General features: G+C 40.7%; 1 protein-coding gene across 1 annotated transcript in view; it reads left to right on the forward strand.

Moving 5' to 3' along the window:
- Window positions 1-18716, forward strand: part of LOC23687515 (neuroligin-1) — an 820739-nt gene that overhangs the window by 377478 nt on the left and 424545 nt on the right. The window lies entirely within an intron of this gene.

The following is an 18716-nucleotide window of genomic DNA, read 5'->3' on the forward strand; positions in this document are numbered from 1 at the left end:
GAGATGAAAGCTACCTTTACCATCTTCACAGAGGACAGTTTAAAATTGAGAAAAACAAATCTTTAGATTCACACAATCATCGGGTAAATGTTATGGTGAAATATCTTGGAATTCTAAGATGACCGTAACAATAAACGATTAGTTCTTCAACTCATGTTATGAAAAGTACGAAACTGAATACTCCAGTATCGCCAGATCAGCTACACTTACACAAGGAACCAACCATATGACTGCTTGGGACTAACAGGCATCCTCAGTGTATAAGTGCTGGTGATCTATTTTTAGCGACAATGGTGCCTGCCACGTCAGAATGCAAACCATTGTGGGGAAGGGGGAGGAAATGATGATGCATTATACTGGCTCCCACGTAGACCGTATATACCACTGCATCTAAGCCAGTACATGCGGGAGTGTATGGATTGGGGGAAAGGCATGTCAGAGAGGTTTGCTTTTGTGGTTAGCAGACTGCCTATGTATCAGGCGCAAGTAAAGGCATGCGCGTGGAAGAATGGAAGCGTTAGGGAAACGGTTTCTTGTCCGTCCCTGGTTCTAACGTTTGCTATGAACGCATAGTTTGAGTGTGATAGATTTAGAATGGAAGATAGAAGCAAGTGAGAGATATACAACTACAAAGTACGAGGAAAGGGACGGGCCCGGGATTGAACCCATGACCTTCTGCTTATGAAGCAGAAGCGGTAGCCATCAGACCACCAACCCCGTCCCACTAGTGCGACTAAAGCCGACTGTCTACTAAGGAAACATCGACCGTTTACAAACTTAAAATAAATAAATGTTCAGAACGATAAGATCAAGATTATTACTAACTCTCTCACATCGCATTGATATACGGACAATAGGTGAGCAAAAATGAAGCATTATTTATTTCAATCGTTGAATGAGCACCATGAATAACATACTGTATTGGTTAGTTAAACAACCAACATCCCAACGTTAGCATGCAGGACCCAAATCGAAACTCAGCATAGCCCTTGGAAACGATCTGTTAATTCATGAGGCTCATTTTTTGTATCTGGGTATCCTTTTCCACACACGCAAAGTTTATATTCGCCGCTCTCTTAACGGATTTTTATTGCCCAAACGTGCCTGGAAGTTGAATGGTGTACAGAATGGCGTGTTTTCTCGGGAAAAATTGATTTCATCACGCGTGAGGTTGCCTTAATTCTTGCCCCGAAATGAACATACCGACGGCGGTGGCATGTCAGTGGGTCACCTTGGTGGTGCTGGATATTCGCGACGGGATATGCTTACCAATACCAAAGGTGTGGCGGGTTGGTATATGGAAGAGACGTGATGCTATGCTACGAAGCAACCACGCCTTCAGTTGTTGTCGATATGTAAGAAGCCGAAGCCTAACGCTACGTCTGGAACATTTCATGACTGATTTGAAGAAATTTGTTTACCATCTAACATTCTGTAATCGATATCACTCTTGTTAGCATTTATGTCTCGAACTGTATAGTCAATCATCATTTCGCGGACGGTGTCACATTCATCGTAAAACGACCACCGATACGCTGGGTGACTTTAAATCTCGCACAGAGAACACCCCCTCCCCCCATTCAGGGCAACTTTCCTAGAATCAATAATCGTCGAAAGCCGTAAATATTTCCCACCATCTCAGAATTATTAGCAAACGCGTTGTTGAGGGGAAATCTTTTGTGCAAATATTTATGTTTGTCTATTCTTTGGCATTTCATCGTTCGTCCCGACGACGACGATGCCCTGGCGATCCACACCGCTTGAGCTTTTACCCCCACTCGTCGATAACGGAAAAGTGCTATAAATTCGCAGGCGACGAATAAGGGCAGCATTGGAATTTATTGGAATTTTGTAAGCAACCCACAGCAAAGGACGGAAAAAAATCAACCGAATCAGTTTTGCAAACAACGAAAACCATCCCATAAATGTGCGACCGTCATGAAACCGCTACCAAGGCCAAACGGCACGTTGATGTACGGCCATATTGAAAACCATTAAATTACGATTTTTCCTACCACATGATTAATGAAACGTAGCGACCTTGTGGGATTTTCTGGATGCAATTGTGTGGCTCTGGGCTTGGTAGAAATTGCAACACCATGTCACACCGGATACGAGGGTAGAAAAATGTTATGGGAAGCCTGACAACTGACTATCGCGAAAAGGATTCATCGCGGACAATGGGAGAAGAATGAATAGTGCTTTGTTGCACGGTAGCTTTCATCAGGGACATATCAAATAAATTTGATTAAAAATATGGTTGTGCTCGTGTTGAAAGAAGGGGATTAATAACAACTTTATGGAGGAAATTCTTGAGTTTGAATGCAAACGCTGTGCACTTGATACACCCACCTAGTTTGCTGCGCTCCATGCCTCCTTGTACCAACCGGATCCGAAGCGAACACCATCTTTGCTGGGTTGCTGTCCGGCATTCTTGCAACATGCCCATCGTATCCTTCAAGCTATGGCCACCTTCACGATACTGGGTTCAGTATAGAGTTGGGCGAGCTTGTGGTTTATCCTTTACCATCACACACCGTTTTCCTGCACACCGCCAAAGATCGTCCTAAGCACCCGGCGTTTGAAGACTTCAAGTGTTTGCAGGTTCTCCTCGAGCATCGTCCATGTTTCATACCTGTAGAGGACTACCCGTCTTTGAGCGTTTTGTACTTGTAAGATTTGATGAGGTGGTGCATCTTTTTTGACCGCAACTTCTTGCAGAGGCTATAGTAGGCCCGCGTCCGTATTTCACAGCTAACGTTATTATTATTCGTCAACAACGTTCCAAGATAGACGAACTCGTCGACCACCTCTAACATCTGTCGTAAAACTGCTACCTAGGTGAGCCCTATCGCGCTCGGCTCCACCTACTAGCATGTACTTTGTCTTGGACTCATTCATCTACAAAATCTACAAAAGGACTCATTCACCACCAGTCCAACTTTTGCTGCCTCGCGTTTCAGGTTGGTGTACAGGACTGCCACCTTTTCAAATGTTTCGCCAACAATGTCCATATCATCCGCGAAGCAAACAAATTGACTGGTTCACTGGAAAATCGTACCCTGGATGAAGCCCAGCTTTTCGCATAACACTTAACACACGCAAGCACAGGTGATGCTTGGGATTTATCAGCCACGTATTCACGTAATTTCTGGAGGATTTGCCGTACAGTAAATATCTGGACCGTTTTCGATCGGCGTCAAGAACCCGGCTTAATAACTTCCCACGAACTCGTTTACTACAGCTGACAGACGACAGAAGACGATCTGGGATAATACTCACAAATTCACACAATCTAATTTGTCGCCTTTTTTGTAAGTGGGGCATATAACCCCTTCCTTCAACTCCTCCGGTAGTTTTTCTGTTCCCAGATTGTGCCTAGCCAATCAGCCAGTGCAGACAATTGGCCAGCATCTCCGGGTCCGTCTTTATGAGTTCAGCTGCAATACCATCCTTACCAGCAGCTTTATTGTTCTAGAGCTGGTCAATTGTATTCTTAACCTCACTCAAAGTCCCTAATGGTTGGTTTCCATCGCCCGCAGTACTGACAAAGGCATTTACTCCGTTGTCCCTACCTTCATTGCCTGTGCTCTCAGCGCCATTCAGGTGTTTTTCGAAGTGCTGCTTCCACCTTTCGATAACCTTACACTCGTCCGTCAAGATGTCCTCATCCTTATCCCAGCACATCTCTGCCCACTGCACGAAGCCGTTACGGGATACGTTGAGCATCTGATAGAACTTACGTGTTTCTTGAAACCGGCACAGCTGTTCCATTTGCTGGCACTCCGTCTTCTCCAGGCTGCGTTTTTTCTCCCAAAAGAGGCGGGTCTGCTGCAGGAAAATTAAACTACCGAATGTCTAGGTTTGGTACAAAAACTAATATGACCCACTTTACGGGTATATGTGGTAACCATTTCTGGGCTATTTTATATATCAAAAAGTACCAAAGTGGTCATTCATCTATAATTGAACAAGAAGAGTCACAGGTATTCAAAATTATGCATATTGAGCCGTCGCAAGCCTAGTTTTAATACAAAAACTGAAATATCCCACAATTCGAGTATCTCTGTTGGTTATTTCTGGGTTTTTCGGAGATCAAGAAGAACAAAAGTCGTCATTCATATATAATTGAACTAGAAAAATCACAGGTAATAAAAACATATATCATGAGCCGTCGAAAGCCTAGTTGCGGTACAAAAACTAAAATGTCTCACAATATAGATATTTCCGGTGGTCCTAGGTTAATTTGGAGTGAGAATTAGCCAGAGTGGTCATTTATCTATAATTGAACTAGAAGAGTCACAGGGATTCAAATTCAAAAAGATTGAGCCGTCGCATGCCTAATTTTGTTGTTAAGACTTAGTGACTCCATATTACAAGTTTCCCTGTGGTCATTCCGGTGTTCCATCCTGTTGGCAAAATACAATAATTGGATACCATTCATTTAGTTTTGGGGCATAAATCAGAGTACTTTAATCAAATTATCAAGATTGGCCATCTTCCGGGACTCTAGGAACCGGTTCCGCATGGACCGTACTGGACCAACGATTTCAGGGGATGTGCCGGTAATTGGTTCCTTATTACAGATAAATGTTATGCCAAAATATCCATAAACTGAATAGTACCGACATGAATTACATATACAAAATTGCGATGGAAACTTACTCTTCGGATGTTCCAGGTTTCCGGAACCGAGTATGAATAAGTAGATGATTTAAGCACCTCTATTGACATTCCACGTGAGTACCTATTCAATAATATACGGCTCGGATTACTCGTTTAGTTACGAAACTACATATTGTCAAAGTAAGGATCGCTAAAGGGACTTTTTCCAGATTTAGCAAGTTCCTGGTGGCCACAGTGATTAAATCCGGATTTCCTGGAGGGTTTCTGAAACAAGGCATGCGTGCTTTTCAGTTGAACCCAACAGAACAGAAATCAGTCAACATTCTGATTTTCATCATCTGTTTGAATTTTCGGGTTAAAAACGACCCTAAGTCACAATTTGTAATTTTTTGCATGGAAGCTTCCCTAGAGGTCAATCAAAACTTTCGTTCCCGCAAAAATAAAACTTTCCACAAAAAATAATTGTCAGAAAATTTTGAATTGCTAGATTATTTAAAACAAAAGTTACATTGATTTAAATTTTGAAATGGGTCAAAAAACACCCAAGGTTTTTACTAAGATTAATCACTTATTACGGTCGTATATCTTAAGGTCTATATTCAGTTGAGTCCTTGGAGGACCAAAAACATCCATACCAATAAAAATCCGATCGTAGATTCCAAGTTTTATACTCTATTAAGTCCTTGGAGGACCTAGGACATTGGTACAAATTATAACAATACTCATTTTACTGCTATGAGTAGATAAGGGCCTGTGTCATATAAAAAAGCATCTATTGATAATTGTTTACGCCTGTAGATCCTTAGGCCTATATTCGAACCAACAAGATATTCCGATAACTTAAATGAATTATTAAGAGACTGTGCCATACTAAAATCCTAAGGTCGGTAGTCGATGAAGACCTTGGAGGACCGAGGACATCGGTACAAATTATAACAATACCCATGTTTCTGATATGAATAGGTAAGAGCCTGTGCCAAGTTGGAAGTGTTGGAAGTCCAAGGAAGTTTTGGATGAACTGAAACAACTGTTGTGATTACTTATTCAACAAAACTCGGATCTGACAATACAGATGGTCTAGCATTGTGAGATTGTCTTCCACATAGAAATGGTCAATTGATGTCCATTAACTTATGTAAAATCATATGCCCACACTTCAAAGAATTTTTTAAAGGCCTTAACTTGCACACCTTTTAACCTGATTAAGAATCAAATATATCAATAATATGTAAATGATACTTAAAGACATATTTTTTTCAAAAAAAAAAAACAAATAAATTTCATACAAACATACTTGTTTTACGCACTTTTATGAATTCGACCCAAACGTTTTCCAGTCAGCACTTCTCGAATTCATTCCTATAAGTTCCCTTAGAAAAACATTCATGCATTTTATCTGAATCGCCCGCTACTTTTTCTGATATATGCTCAAAATGCTACTAAGATCGATGCAAGAATTCATATAGCTCATTTAATAAAACATTTCCTTGAATTTTTTATAAGATTTTTTTGCATTTCATCACTTTAAGATTTTTTACACTACATCCTCTAAGGGATTAACTAGGAATTGCTCTTAATAGCTTCTATGAATAATCCTAGGCATTATTTTTAGAATCTTTCCAGAATCCATATCAACAAATCTTGCAGATATTGTTGAACACTTTCCTGACGGATTTATTGCAGAATTTTCAAAAGATTCCAAAAAAAGTAGTTTCATTCTGAGAAAAATAACAAAATTTTCCATGAAAAATCTTTGACATTATACGTGAAATTCTTTGCGTCACTCTGTAACGAATGAACGAGTTCCTGACCTTAGCAGCTTAAGCGCCACTCTCCGAGGGGAGAGACTGCTGAGGCTGTTTGGGGGCCCGGCAGAGGCTCTTCAAATAGGGCGAGTTAATAGACTGCTCAAACACTCGAATACATTCCAACTAACTCAAAATGCAACCAAACATTTGAAAACCAAGAATTCAAGGACAAAATCTACTATGAAACCCAACAACAAACTTACTAATCAAAGAAGAAAACAAGATCGAAACGATAGCCAATTAAATATGAAATAATTAAATTCGAACAAGAACCGTTTGATTCGTCTGCCTTCCTAGACGTAATCACAGCTTGCTTTAAATTTCGTGTATTTAAAATCTCAATATTTACAGAGGCCTGTCAGCAAGCTTTTAGAAGGTGACGTCACTCAAAACCTAGCTCTAATGATTCCTTATTATCTAGTTTTCCCTTAAAATTAGCCTTACAATCTTGATCTGACCTTTCGGTACATGCAACGGGAACAAACCATGCAGCAAAATCCCTCGAAGCGAAGGGCTCGGTGGAGACGCTCCTATCCGTCGGCGGGCAATTCGAAAACGTATTCTCACCGCGCTGGCGTGTTCGCATGCAATATCGCCCAATATCGTGATTGCTTCTATGCTCGGTTATGCTTGAGACGTAGACGGAAAGCACTCCCTCACTACCGCACTATTTCAAATTCGAAATCCCAGACACACGATGGGGTTCGTGTCACCGCGCAACGGTGTAATACCAGCGGTGTATCCGACCGACTCCTGAGCGATAACTTTGGCGCAGACAGTGGTAGCGATGTCACGCCGGTGATTGTTGTTGTTGCACCACGGAGAGTCGGCGTACAGTGCGACAAAAGGCGGTGGGTGGCGGGTTGGGAGGTGACGGTCTCGCTTGCGGTGAGAGCTTCGCTCACAGATCGAGCGCTAGGGTTCTTCTCTCAATCTCCAAACCTAGGAAAATACCCGCATCGATCAGCGAGTATTCGTCTTCTGTCCGAATCTACACTACCGGACAGTCTCAATCACGTGCTTCGAACAAAGAATCTACTTCGTAGATTTTAATTTAATTCGCTTTCCAACTGACGAAAACTGCAAAACTATAACACTAGTTCTTCTCAAAAACAAGGCCATTCAATTTTAAAGAAACTTACAATCACAGAACTTGGCTAATGCACTTGTAAATGCAACGTGGCTAACAACTGACTTTTTAGACTTCGACTATTACGTCTGCTCTAGTCAACGAGTCGCACTGAACTTCTTCGACAAAGGTGAACAATAATTGCATTTACCCAATAGAACGGCTATCTATTTTGAACAGAACACAATTCTCTTTTGTAACAATTCCGATCGTGCATCCTTCTCACGCCCACACGGTATTGTTTTACTTCATGCGTTTAATTTGCATACGGAAGGTAATAGGAAGCCTTGAATTCGCAGTTATTGCGTTTTTGCGCATCAGGGAATCTACCCAGAATGAGTTCCTGAGTGGAGGCACTCACAATTTGAATTTTGCGAAAGCTTCAATAGTCTCATTTTTTTCTCGCAAGAGTTCGCTCTTGTAGCTTTTGATCAGTTATTACACCCAAAACTATGGTGCATATTCATTTTGTTACATTCGCCAATGCTTAATTATAAAAATTTTTAAATTGAAAATTTAAAAATTTTTATAGGGAAAAGATTGCTAATATTCGTTAATTTACTTCTTGGTCATACTTATATTTTATTTAAAATATGTTTAATTCAACTACTGTTATTTTTCAATGCAATTACTTCTTAAACACATATCTCAATTACATATACTCGAATTCATTTATTAACGTACTGAAGTTTCCTCTTGGATATTCTGAACCATTTTGATTTCCATTCCTCTACTGAACCATCTTTGTACACAAAACCTAATTCACACCAACATCAGAAATATCTGATTATGTTTTACTTAAACTAACCAATTTACTTCAGATTTATCTGAAAAACCAAATTTATTGTTATCCGAATAACTCCAATCATAATTGGAAAACTATACCTCAGATTCCGATCTGAAATCGCCTACAATAATAAACCGAATTACTCCAATAAAAATTGGAAATCTTTAATTTTAGAACCACCCTACTTGCTAAACACTCATTCTCATAACAAACGCGCCCTAGACTCACTTTGCGTCCAAAGCTTTCCTTTTCAGAATACCGAGAGAAAACATCAAACTGAGAGAGTGAGAGAAAGTAAAGATGTAGCAAAACAAATAACTGTCAAAATGGTCGGCAAAAGTGAAACGTTAATGTGCAAAAGTGGAAAGTTAACTTTAATTCTGCTGTTTTAATTGGATCCGGGCTATTGAAACTACATCTAAAGTGGTGTATGGCATTATTGTGAACCGAGCGGTGTAATTTACAACATACTGAAATTGATACTGGTAAGTTTACTGACGATTTACTTTTACTCTAAACCTATGCTAATTTTTGTTTATTTACCTGTTCTAGGTTCGTAAAATGGATTGGATGGTGGATAGTTCGATGAGGAAACACGTAGGTGACATCTCAATCGATGGAATAATGCCTCGGAGGAGTATTTTGGAAGCGAATTGCCGTGGTTTGATGGAGCTGGGCTCGAACATCAACATAGCCTGTGCACGAACGATTTACGACTCTCGACGTGAGGAAACATATTGATGACATCTCGAACGCCGGAATAAACCTCTAAAGAGTATTTTGATTAGATTTGTCTAGTTGTTTTTGTGTGCTCTATAGTAACACCGTCATAGCTTGATCTCCTATACACGTTTTAGAAACGATCCATGGTACGTTCCTGGGATTCTTTTTCCGTCCAGTGTCTCTAATGTGTATGAGTTGGTCCCTAAAACTCCTGTGATTCGTACTCTACTAAATTTGTTTGCCAATTTCCCTACAAAGTTGTGTCCTTTGTCCGACAGATGTACGTTTTTCTTGTATACTTCTTCTCCTTTCTGGAATGTGTGTGTTTTATTTGCTCGAAGATTATACGGTTGTGAATATCGCTGATAAGCTTTCATCAAATTCTTCCTGACGATAGCAAACAGGTCTTTCATGTCTTCGCTTAGCTGGATGGGATTATGATCAGACTCTCGTAGAAGTTCATACTCAGAACCTGAGCTGACCATGTTCCTTCCAAAATTGATGAAAAAGGGCGAGAAGCCAGTACTGTCATGAACTGAGGTGCGTATGGCTTTGGCTATTTGGTGCACAGATTTGTCCCATTCACGATGGTCCTTCTGTTGATTGAGAGAGCATCGTATCGCAGTAACAATGACTCTATTTACCCTCTCTGTGGGGTTTGGACTAGGGTGATAGACTGCTAAGTTCCAATGCGTGACTTGATATCTTCGGAGAAGCTGTTCAAACAAATCCGAGGTAAATACCTTCGCATTGTCGGTAATGCACACAGCAGGGGCACCAAAGAGATTGAAGACGAGGTTTTCAACGAAAGTACACACGGAGCTAGACGTTGCAGCGTGCATACATTGTACTACAACGAACATTGACAAGAAATCACAGACTACTAATAGCCACATATTTCCCTTCTTGGACCTAGGGTAAGGACCAAGAAAGTCCATTGATATCATCTCCCAGGGTCGGGAGCATAGTTTAGGTTTACCACAGATAGGAGTGACATTAGTATTGGGTGTCTTAGACTCTTTGCAAACGGCACAGCTATGACAGAACCGTTTGATATCTGAGGCCATACGAGGCCAATAATATTGCTCACGTACTTTTGCTAGCGTTTTTAAGAAACCTAAATGGGCCTCTTCATGCGTTGAACGAACGATATCCTTTCGTTCCGCCGAGGGAACCAAATATTTCCAACGAAATCCATGATCTTCAGGGACAGTAGTGTTCGTAACGAACTTGAATATTTTGCCGTTAGTTATTCGAAAGTCTGGGTATCGGCTTGGATATTTAATGATCATATCCTTTAGCTGACTAATGTAGGGATCTTCGAGCGTAACATCAATAGAATTTATAGCGCGAGATAAGGCGTCGGCTGGGATGTTCTCCGATCCTTTCTTGTACTGTAGGAGAATATCGTACTTAGCCAGTTTCAACGCCCATCTTGCGATGCGTGGAGACTTCGATTCTATTGACATACTTTGTAAGAAGGTGAGACTCATCGCGTCTGTAGAGACAACAAAAGGTTTGCCCTCTACCAAATGTTTGAAATGCTCGATACTAAGCAAGACAGCTAAACACTCTCGTTCGGTCGCACTGTAGCGCCTCTGAGTGCTGGAGAGCTTCTTAGAGAAGTAAGCTATAGTTTTTCTCTCTTCGCCATGCATTTGAACTAAAACAGCACCTATGGCAAGGTCTGAGCTGTCTGTTTCAATAATAAAAGGTAGACCGAAATCTGGATTAGCCAACACAGGTCCAGAAACTAATGCAGATTTAAGCTTTTCCAACGCGATGTCTGCTTCTTGTGTCCAAGAAAACTTGCGACGGTCCTTCTTAAGAAGGTTACTAATCGGGGTGACGATTTCCGAGTACTTGGCGATAAACTTTTGGTAAAATCCTGCCAACCCGAGGAGTCTACGAATGTCCTTAACGCACTTCGGGGTAGGATAATCCAATACTGGCTGAATTTTGCTCGCGTCCATAGACAGTCCTTGCTCTGATAAGACGTATCCAAGATACTTGATTTTTGTTTGACAAAACTTGCTTTTTGTTAGATTGATGGTTAGACCAGCCTGTGTCAACCGTTCTGCTACGATTCTTATCAGTCGCAGATGTTCCTCGAAGGAGTTGGATACGATAATAATATCGTCCAAGTAGACGTATACCCAAGGTTCTAAATCATGCCCTATTACACGTGCCATTAACCTGGCCATGGTCGCTGGGGCATTCGTTAGCCCAAATGGCATAACCGTGAATCGAAACAGTCCTTTATTTGTTCTGAATGCGGTTTTATCCTTGGCGTCTTTCGCGAGAGGTACTTGGTAATACGATTCGGATAAATCGATAACGCTAAAGTACTTCGATCGCTGGATTCTTTGGAGGATGCCCATCATGTTTGGGAATGGATAATCATCCTTTTTAGTACTCTGGTTCAGACGACGAGAGTCTAAACATATACGCCATTTCCCATTTGATTTCTTGATTGGCAGAAGTGGATTTAAGAAATCTACGGGCCCTGGACATTCTTCGATCACGCCTAATCGTTGCATTCGCTGAACTTCGGCATCGATGACTTCTTCAACGGAAGGTGACCATCGGTATGACGGAAACCTTTTGGGTTTCGACCCAGGCAAAAGTTCAATCGTGTGTTCAATAAGAGATGTACGTCCTAGGGTTCCATCTTTCGTGGCAGGTAGTTTTTGAACTGCCGAAAATAGGGCTTGATGTTCCGTAGCTGTAAGAGAATGTTCGGTCTCTAAATCAGCCGGATTTTGGAGACTGTATTCAGACATTTCGATTGTGGGAATTTCCAAGCTTTCATCGATTGGTTGTTCAGGAGTCGTTTCAACCACAGATGAGTCAGGAGTTATTTGAAAACACACAACTTCGTCGTCATCGGTAAAGTGGTCTTCTATCCATAGAAGATCAACTGAATTTACCGATTCACTGATTCGAGGTACGGCCTTAGTAGGTCCAATCAAGCGATAACCAAATTTTTCCATGAAATCCATGCCTAGTATCAGATCCTTCTTCAACTCAGGGACTACTATGGTGGGCAGGACATGAGTTACAGATTCAACTGACATTGGCAGATTTACATATCCGATGCATCTATATGGAGTACCATCAGCTGTAGACACTTTAAGGTTCGAGGGTTGAATTTTCAAACCTAGTTTATCAATTAGAGCAAGCGAACTAATAATAGACAAACTAGCACCGGTATCAGCTAGTGCTTCTATTTGTTCCTCTAGGATTCGAACCTTCAAATGGGGACATTTTCGTAGGGAGGTATTGATCGTGCAAATCCGGTTGAAGTGGTCAAAATTGGGTTTGGGAATCGGAGATGAGCTAGTATTAGAGGTAGCTTGATTCCCTGAAAACTCCTCATTTACTCGTTTTTTTCATCGTCGCTATTCCTTTCACCCAAATTATGCCTGTTTGAGCACCGGAAAGCCGTCGTGTCTGCGTGGCCACAAATGTGACAGAAGATCACTTTCTTCTTATCGCATTCACGCCACATGTGTCCCAGTTGATTACAATTCCAACACAAAGTTTGAGATTGAGATTTGGTCGGCCTTTCAGATCTGGTTCCAGATTTGTCTGTGTTTCTTCCTTTAGACTTATAAGAGGAATTGCCAGCCTTTCGATTAATAGCGAACACCTGTTCGTCTTCATCGGCTTCTCTATCGTCTTCGGATTCGCTTTCTGCGACCATTTGGTGGACTTGGGGTTTGGACGTCCCGCCAATATGATACAAGTTTGGCTCTAAGGCGTCGAATCTGTAACACATCTGTGCAAGATGTTCAATTGAGTTAATCGGCTCTAAAGCCAAGCGTCGTTTATAACTCATTTTCATGTTCTCGACGATGAGGTCAAACTTTTCTCTTTCAGACATTTTATGAATCATTCGCTGAGCCAAACTTTCAATATCCGTTAGGAAAGCGCTGAACAATTCGTTCGGCCTTTGTTTACGGTTTCTTAGTTCTTCCTTGATCAGGCGATCACGGTTCGGATTATCGAATCGCATCTTCAAGTTGAACTCTAACGCTTCCCAAGACAGGAATTTTTCCTCGTAGGTCGTGAACCAAACATATGCACTGTCTTTAAATAGCAAATGAGCATGCATCCTAAGCTCTTCTTTGGTAATAGCATAGGATCTGCATAATATGTTAATCTGGCGCAAGAAATCCGTTACAGGGATGAGATTATTATCTCCACTGAATTTAGGCCATTTTTCAATTATGTTGCATTGCTGGTGTGGCAATCGCCTCGAATTATTGGGGAAGACAACGGGGCTGAGAATGGTCTGGAATCATACGGATTACGGAAATAACCATGGGGTTGAGGGTTGAATTCTGGCCTAGATGGAGGTCTCGGATCATTCGGTGGACGTGGAATTTGTGAAAAGCCTTCATAACGAGTTCGTCTATCTATTTCAGGGTTTGGAGAGCTACGATACGGTTGGTCTTGAGATGACAATTGTAACGGAGGCTGAGGTTCTGCAAATCGAGTTCGACGCGGGCCAGTAACACCACGTGAAATCATCGAAATTTCAGTATCATGCAAACCAACATTTGCAATTTGATCTGCAAGCTGACTCACATCCGTTTGTTGATCTAGAGGGCGACGGATTATTCTCTCCAGGTATGCTTTGACATATGTTTCTATTTCCGACGTATGCACATACTCATCCATATTTCTACCACTATTATCAGGGTTTCGCGGGGTCGACGAGGAAGCTGGACGAGAAGGACGTGGTTCTGGACCAAAATTAGGATTCAAGAACGAATTATGCTGCGGTGGACGTACCTGTGACATTGGAGGATCGGATTGACCTGAGCTCTGTCGAGCTAATGGCGGATACTCGACCGAATGCTGGGACTGTTGACTTGAACGAATCTGGCCAAGTGATCTTCGTACCAAGAAATCCGTTTGGAACACTGGAGCACGAACAGAACAATCTGCAGCATTACTCAACAGTGTCGGATCGGGTACTTGCTTGAAATTTCCCAAGCCGCTGGATCGTGGCGGATCTTCGAAACCTTCTAGGAATGGATTTCCCAGTGATCCAGGTGCAGAACGCCGTCGATTATCCAACTCTTCAACTGCTTCACGTCTAAGTGCTTCGGAACTGCGGGATGCAGCAGCTCTTTCATCTCGATGCGGCGAGTTAACCGCTGTTGACGATAATGGACGCAAGACTCCTCCAACAGCTCCATCTAATTCCGTTGGGTTCATTAGCGGATCAATTCCGGGAGCTACCTGGCTCGACCGATCCGGTGGCGTCGGATATTCAGCCAACTGACTCGTCGTTGGTGTCAATTCCCTCGGTCGTTGCGCCTGAGCAGGAACCACTTTACTTGTCGACACCTTGAACGTAGCCTCGCAAAAGTCTACGTCGAAGTATTTCTCCGCAACACTTCCAATGACAAACATCAACCTTATCTGATCGTCTTTTTGCTTCGTGGACTGCGGCACATATCGCCGAATCCGCTTGTGATAATGCACAAGACGGGACAAACATCCGTCATGGCGTCCTTCACGCAACAGGTTTTCAATTTCCTGCAACTTGATCGGCGTTTCCACCAACTCTTGCTGCAAATCATAAGAAGACGTCCAGACACGATTAGGATCTTCAAGGACCCGAAGAAGTTTTCGTGCTGTTCGACGTTTCGCTGTGAGAAGATCATCAGTCGAATGACCTCTGATACTCAACTCATAATCTAACTCCTCTTCTAAGAGTTCATTAGCATTAATTCTGTAGCCATCCATTGTGTTATTAAATTTAATTGAAAATTTGAAAAAAATGTCCTAAAATTCTCTTCGTAAACGTGATTTACTTTGAACTTCAACGAATAATTCAATTTAATAATCTACACCTATTATATTATAAAGAAATTACCAATCCACTAGGAAACTTCAATTCATATAACCAATTCAATACCAATTCAGATCTTACAACTACGAAAATCTTAAGAACTAATCCTATGTGACCAAGATATCTCAAATTTAATTCAATCAATCTAAATTCTACGAATGTGTACGGCAACGATTGGTTACTTTAATTTAACGAATTCAAAGAAAAAAAAATACTAGAAAAAATTAACTACTGCAATCTATTTCACGGCCCCACGTTGGGCGCCAAAATGTAACGAAAGAACGAGTTCCTGACCTTAGCAGCTTAAGCGCCACTCTCCGAGGGGAGAGACTGCTGAGGCTGTTTGGGGGCCCGGCAGAGGCTCTTCAAATAGGGCGAGTTAATAGACTGCTCAAACACTCGAATACATTCCAACTAACCCAAAATGCAACCAAACATTTGAAAACCAAGAATTCAAGGACAAAATCTACTATGAAACCCAACAACAAACTTACTAATCAAAGAAGAAAACAAGATCGAAACGATAGCCAATTAAATATGAAATAATTAAATTCGAACAAGAACCGTTTGATTCGTCTGCCTTCCTAGACGTAATCACAGCTTGCTTTAAATTTCGTGTATTTAAAATCTCAATATTTACAGAGGCCTGTCAGCAAGCTTTTAGAAGGTGACGTCACTCAAAACCTAGCTCTAATGATTCCTTATTATCTAGTTTTCCCTTAAAATTAGCCTTACAATCTAGATCTGACCTTTCGGTACATGCAACGGGAACAAACCATGCAGCAAAATCCCTCGAAGCGAAGGGCTCGGTGGAGACGCTCCTATCCGTCGGCGGGCAATTCGAAAACGTATTCTCACCGCGCTGGCGTGTTCGCATGCAATATCGCCCAATATCGTGATTGCTTCTATGCTCGGTTATGCTTGAGACGTAGACGGAAAGCACTCCCTCACTACCGCACTATTTCAAATTCGAAATCCCAGACACACGATGGGGTTCGTGTCACCGCGCAACGGTGTAATACCAGCGGTGTATCCGACCGACTCCTGAGCGATAACTTTGGCGCAGACAGTGGTAGCGATGTCACGCCGGTGATTGTTGTTGTTGCACCACGGAGAGTCGGCGTACAGTGCGACAAAAGGCGGTGGGTGGCGGGTTGGGAGGTGACGGTCTCGCTTGCGGTGAGAGCTTCGCTCACAGATCGAGCGCTAGGGTTCTTCTCTCAATCTCCAAACCTAGGAAAATACCCGCATCGATCAGCGAGTATTCGTCTTCTGTCCGAATCTACACTACCGGACAGTCTCAATCACGTGCTTCGAACAAAGAATCTACTTCGTAGATTTTAATTTAATTCGCTTTCCAACTGACGAAAACTGCAAAACTATAACACTAGTTCTTCTCAAAAACAAGGCCATTCAATTTTAAAGAAACTTACAATCACAGAACTTGGCTAATGCACTTGTAAATGCAACGTGGCTAACAACTGACTTTTTAGACTTCGACTATTACGTCTGCTCTAGTCAACGAGTCGCACTGAACTTCTTCGACAAAGGTGAACAATAATTGCATTTACCCAATAGAACGGCTATCTATTTTGAACAGAACACAATTCTCTTTTGTAACAATTCCGATCGTGCATCCTTCTCACGCCCACACGGTATTGTTTTACTTCATGCGTTTAATTTGCATACGGAAGGTAATAGGAAGCCTTGAATTCGCAGTTATTGCGTTTTTGCGCATCAGGGAATCTACCCAGAATGAGTTCCTGAGTGGAGGCACTCACAATTTGAATTTTGCGAAAGCTTCAATAGTCTCATTTTTTTCTCGCAAGAGTTCGCTCTTGTAGCTTTTGATCAGTTATTACACCCAAAACTATGGTGCATATTCATTTTGTTACAACTCCTGAAAAAAAAATGAAAAAGAAATATCTTGAAAAAATACATTAGTTATACGTTTTTTCTACCCTTGTAACTAACTTTAAGCAAGAATTATAAGCCCTAAATCAGCATCATAGATCCCAACACGCATAATAATAGCACTACAAATGTGGACACGTCTAATAACAGCACTTTTCCCAAAATTTTCAAACTATATTTTTCAAGCACTTCCGGGACTCAACATGCTTTTGAAAATTAAGCTTTGAACGCAGAACCTGGAAATGGAGTAATCTGAACATCTCTCAAACCCCCAATTGTAAACATGGAAAATATTAGAGATCCAACCATTATGTGATCTATTCAAAAGATAAAAAATGTGGCGTTTAATATAATATATGAGTTTTGAAATTTTGTCATTCATTAGCAACACATAACTAAGAGCAGTGCTATTAAATAACAAAAAGTTGGAAAAAAATAAATGCCTCTAGGACCCTTCCATGTGAAATATAGCATTAGTAAATTCAACCAACCAATAATGCGGAAAAGGTCACTGGAAAAACATTTTTCGATTACTTTTTACACGGAGAAGAATTATATTAGCAATATTCAAATGTCAAAGTAACGTTATAGTCATGATATTTAGCATCCCTGACAAAAAATACTCTTATCCCAAGTTGCGTTTAAAAAGACTAGAACGCAATGACGGCAGAATGTAATGCATGAAAGCGTATCCGGTTCAGCCACCTTTTACATCTTTTCTGCATTATATAAAGCGTATATGAAGCTTTCAGGTATCAAATGTTCATCCTATACAGCCATTCCATGAAAACCCGATCTAGTGGGTCACCGAATTCCATGAAAATTTGCTATGTTGTTCCTTATCCGAAATAAGGATACACGTGTTTTTGGATTTTTTGATTAGACCTCATTCCCGAAATAGGGTGACCAGAAAAATCACGATTTTGCAAAATTTTTATTTAAAAAAAATTATGACTTTTGAACCGTTTGACCGAATTTCAATCTTTATGAACGAAATGGAAGCTTAAGATTTTGACTTTTCAGGAAATATATAAAATTTCACAGAAGATGTTTTTTTTACATGGAAAAAAATCAATAATTTCCGTTTTTTCGTATTTTGACGGCCTCGGGGCCAAAGGGACTATTGCTGTTCTCAATTTTTCTTTAAAGATCAGAAAATTTAACGTTTACTATCAAATTTTCAGCGGTGTATGTTTTTTAGTTTTTGAGATATATTTTTTTGAAAAAAAAAATAAAAATAGTCATTATATATCGGCACACACTGTAAGTCTCAGCGCATTGGATTTTTTATTTAAAAAAAAAAACCGTAACTTTTGAACAGCTCAACCGATTTTCAATCTTTTTTTTTTGGAATAAAAGCTTAAGATTTCAACTTTTAAGACAAAATTGATAAATCCGGAAAAAAAAATTTGAAGAAAATATATAAAAATTTCTATTTTTTTTTAGAAATTTTCATGTACAGTCGACTCTCCACAACTCGATATATTCTATAACTCGATGGATGTTGCGGTCCCTTCGAATTCCCATACATCATGCTCTCCATAAGTCGATATTTCTATAACTCGATGTCTCCACTACTCGAGCAAAGTCGAATAACAACCGCATAACATAGTGATAACAATATGTACATCATGATTTCATTCTGTTATTTTTTGTTATCAATACGAAGACTCTTGTTATCAACGGATTTTGAACTGTCAGATCGAGGATGCCACCGACGGGTGAATGACGTCAAATGTTTGTTATCATAATTCGATCTTTATAACTAATTGATAACATAATGTGTTATCGATGAGTGAAATTGGATGGATAACAAAAGTTGTTATCAATGTGTTTCAAATGACAACATAATGAGATATT

The sequence above is a fragment of the Aedes aegypti genome, chromosome 3 (assembly GCF_002204515.2).
Source record: "Aedes aegypti strain LVP_AGWG chromosome 3, AaegL5.0 Primary Assembly, whole genome shotgun sequence".
Classification (NCBI taxonomy): domain Eukaryota; kingdom Metazoa; phylum Arthropoda; class Insecta; order Diptera; family Culicidae; genus Aedes; species Aedes aegypti.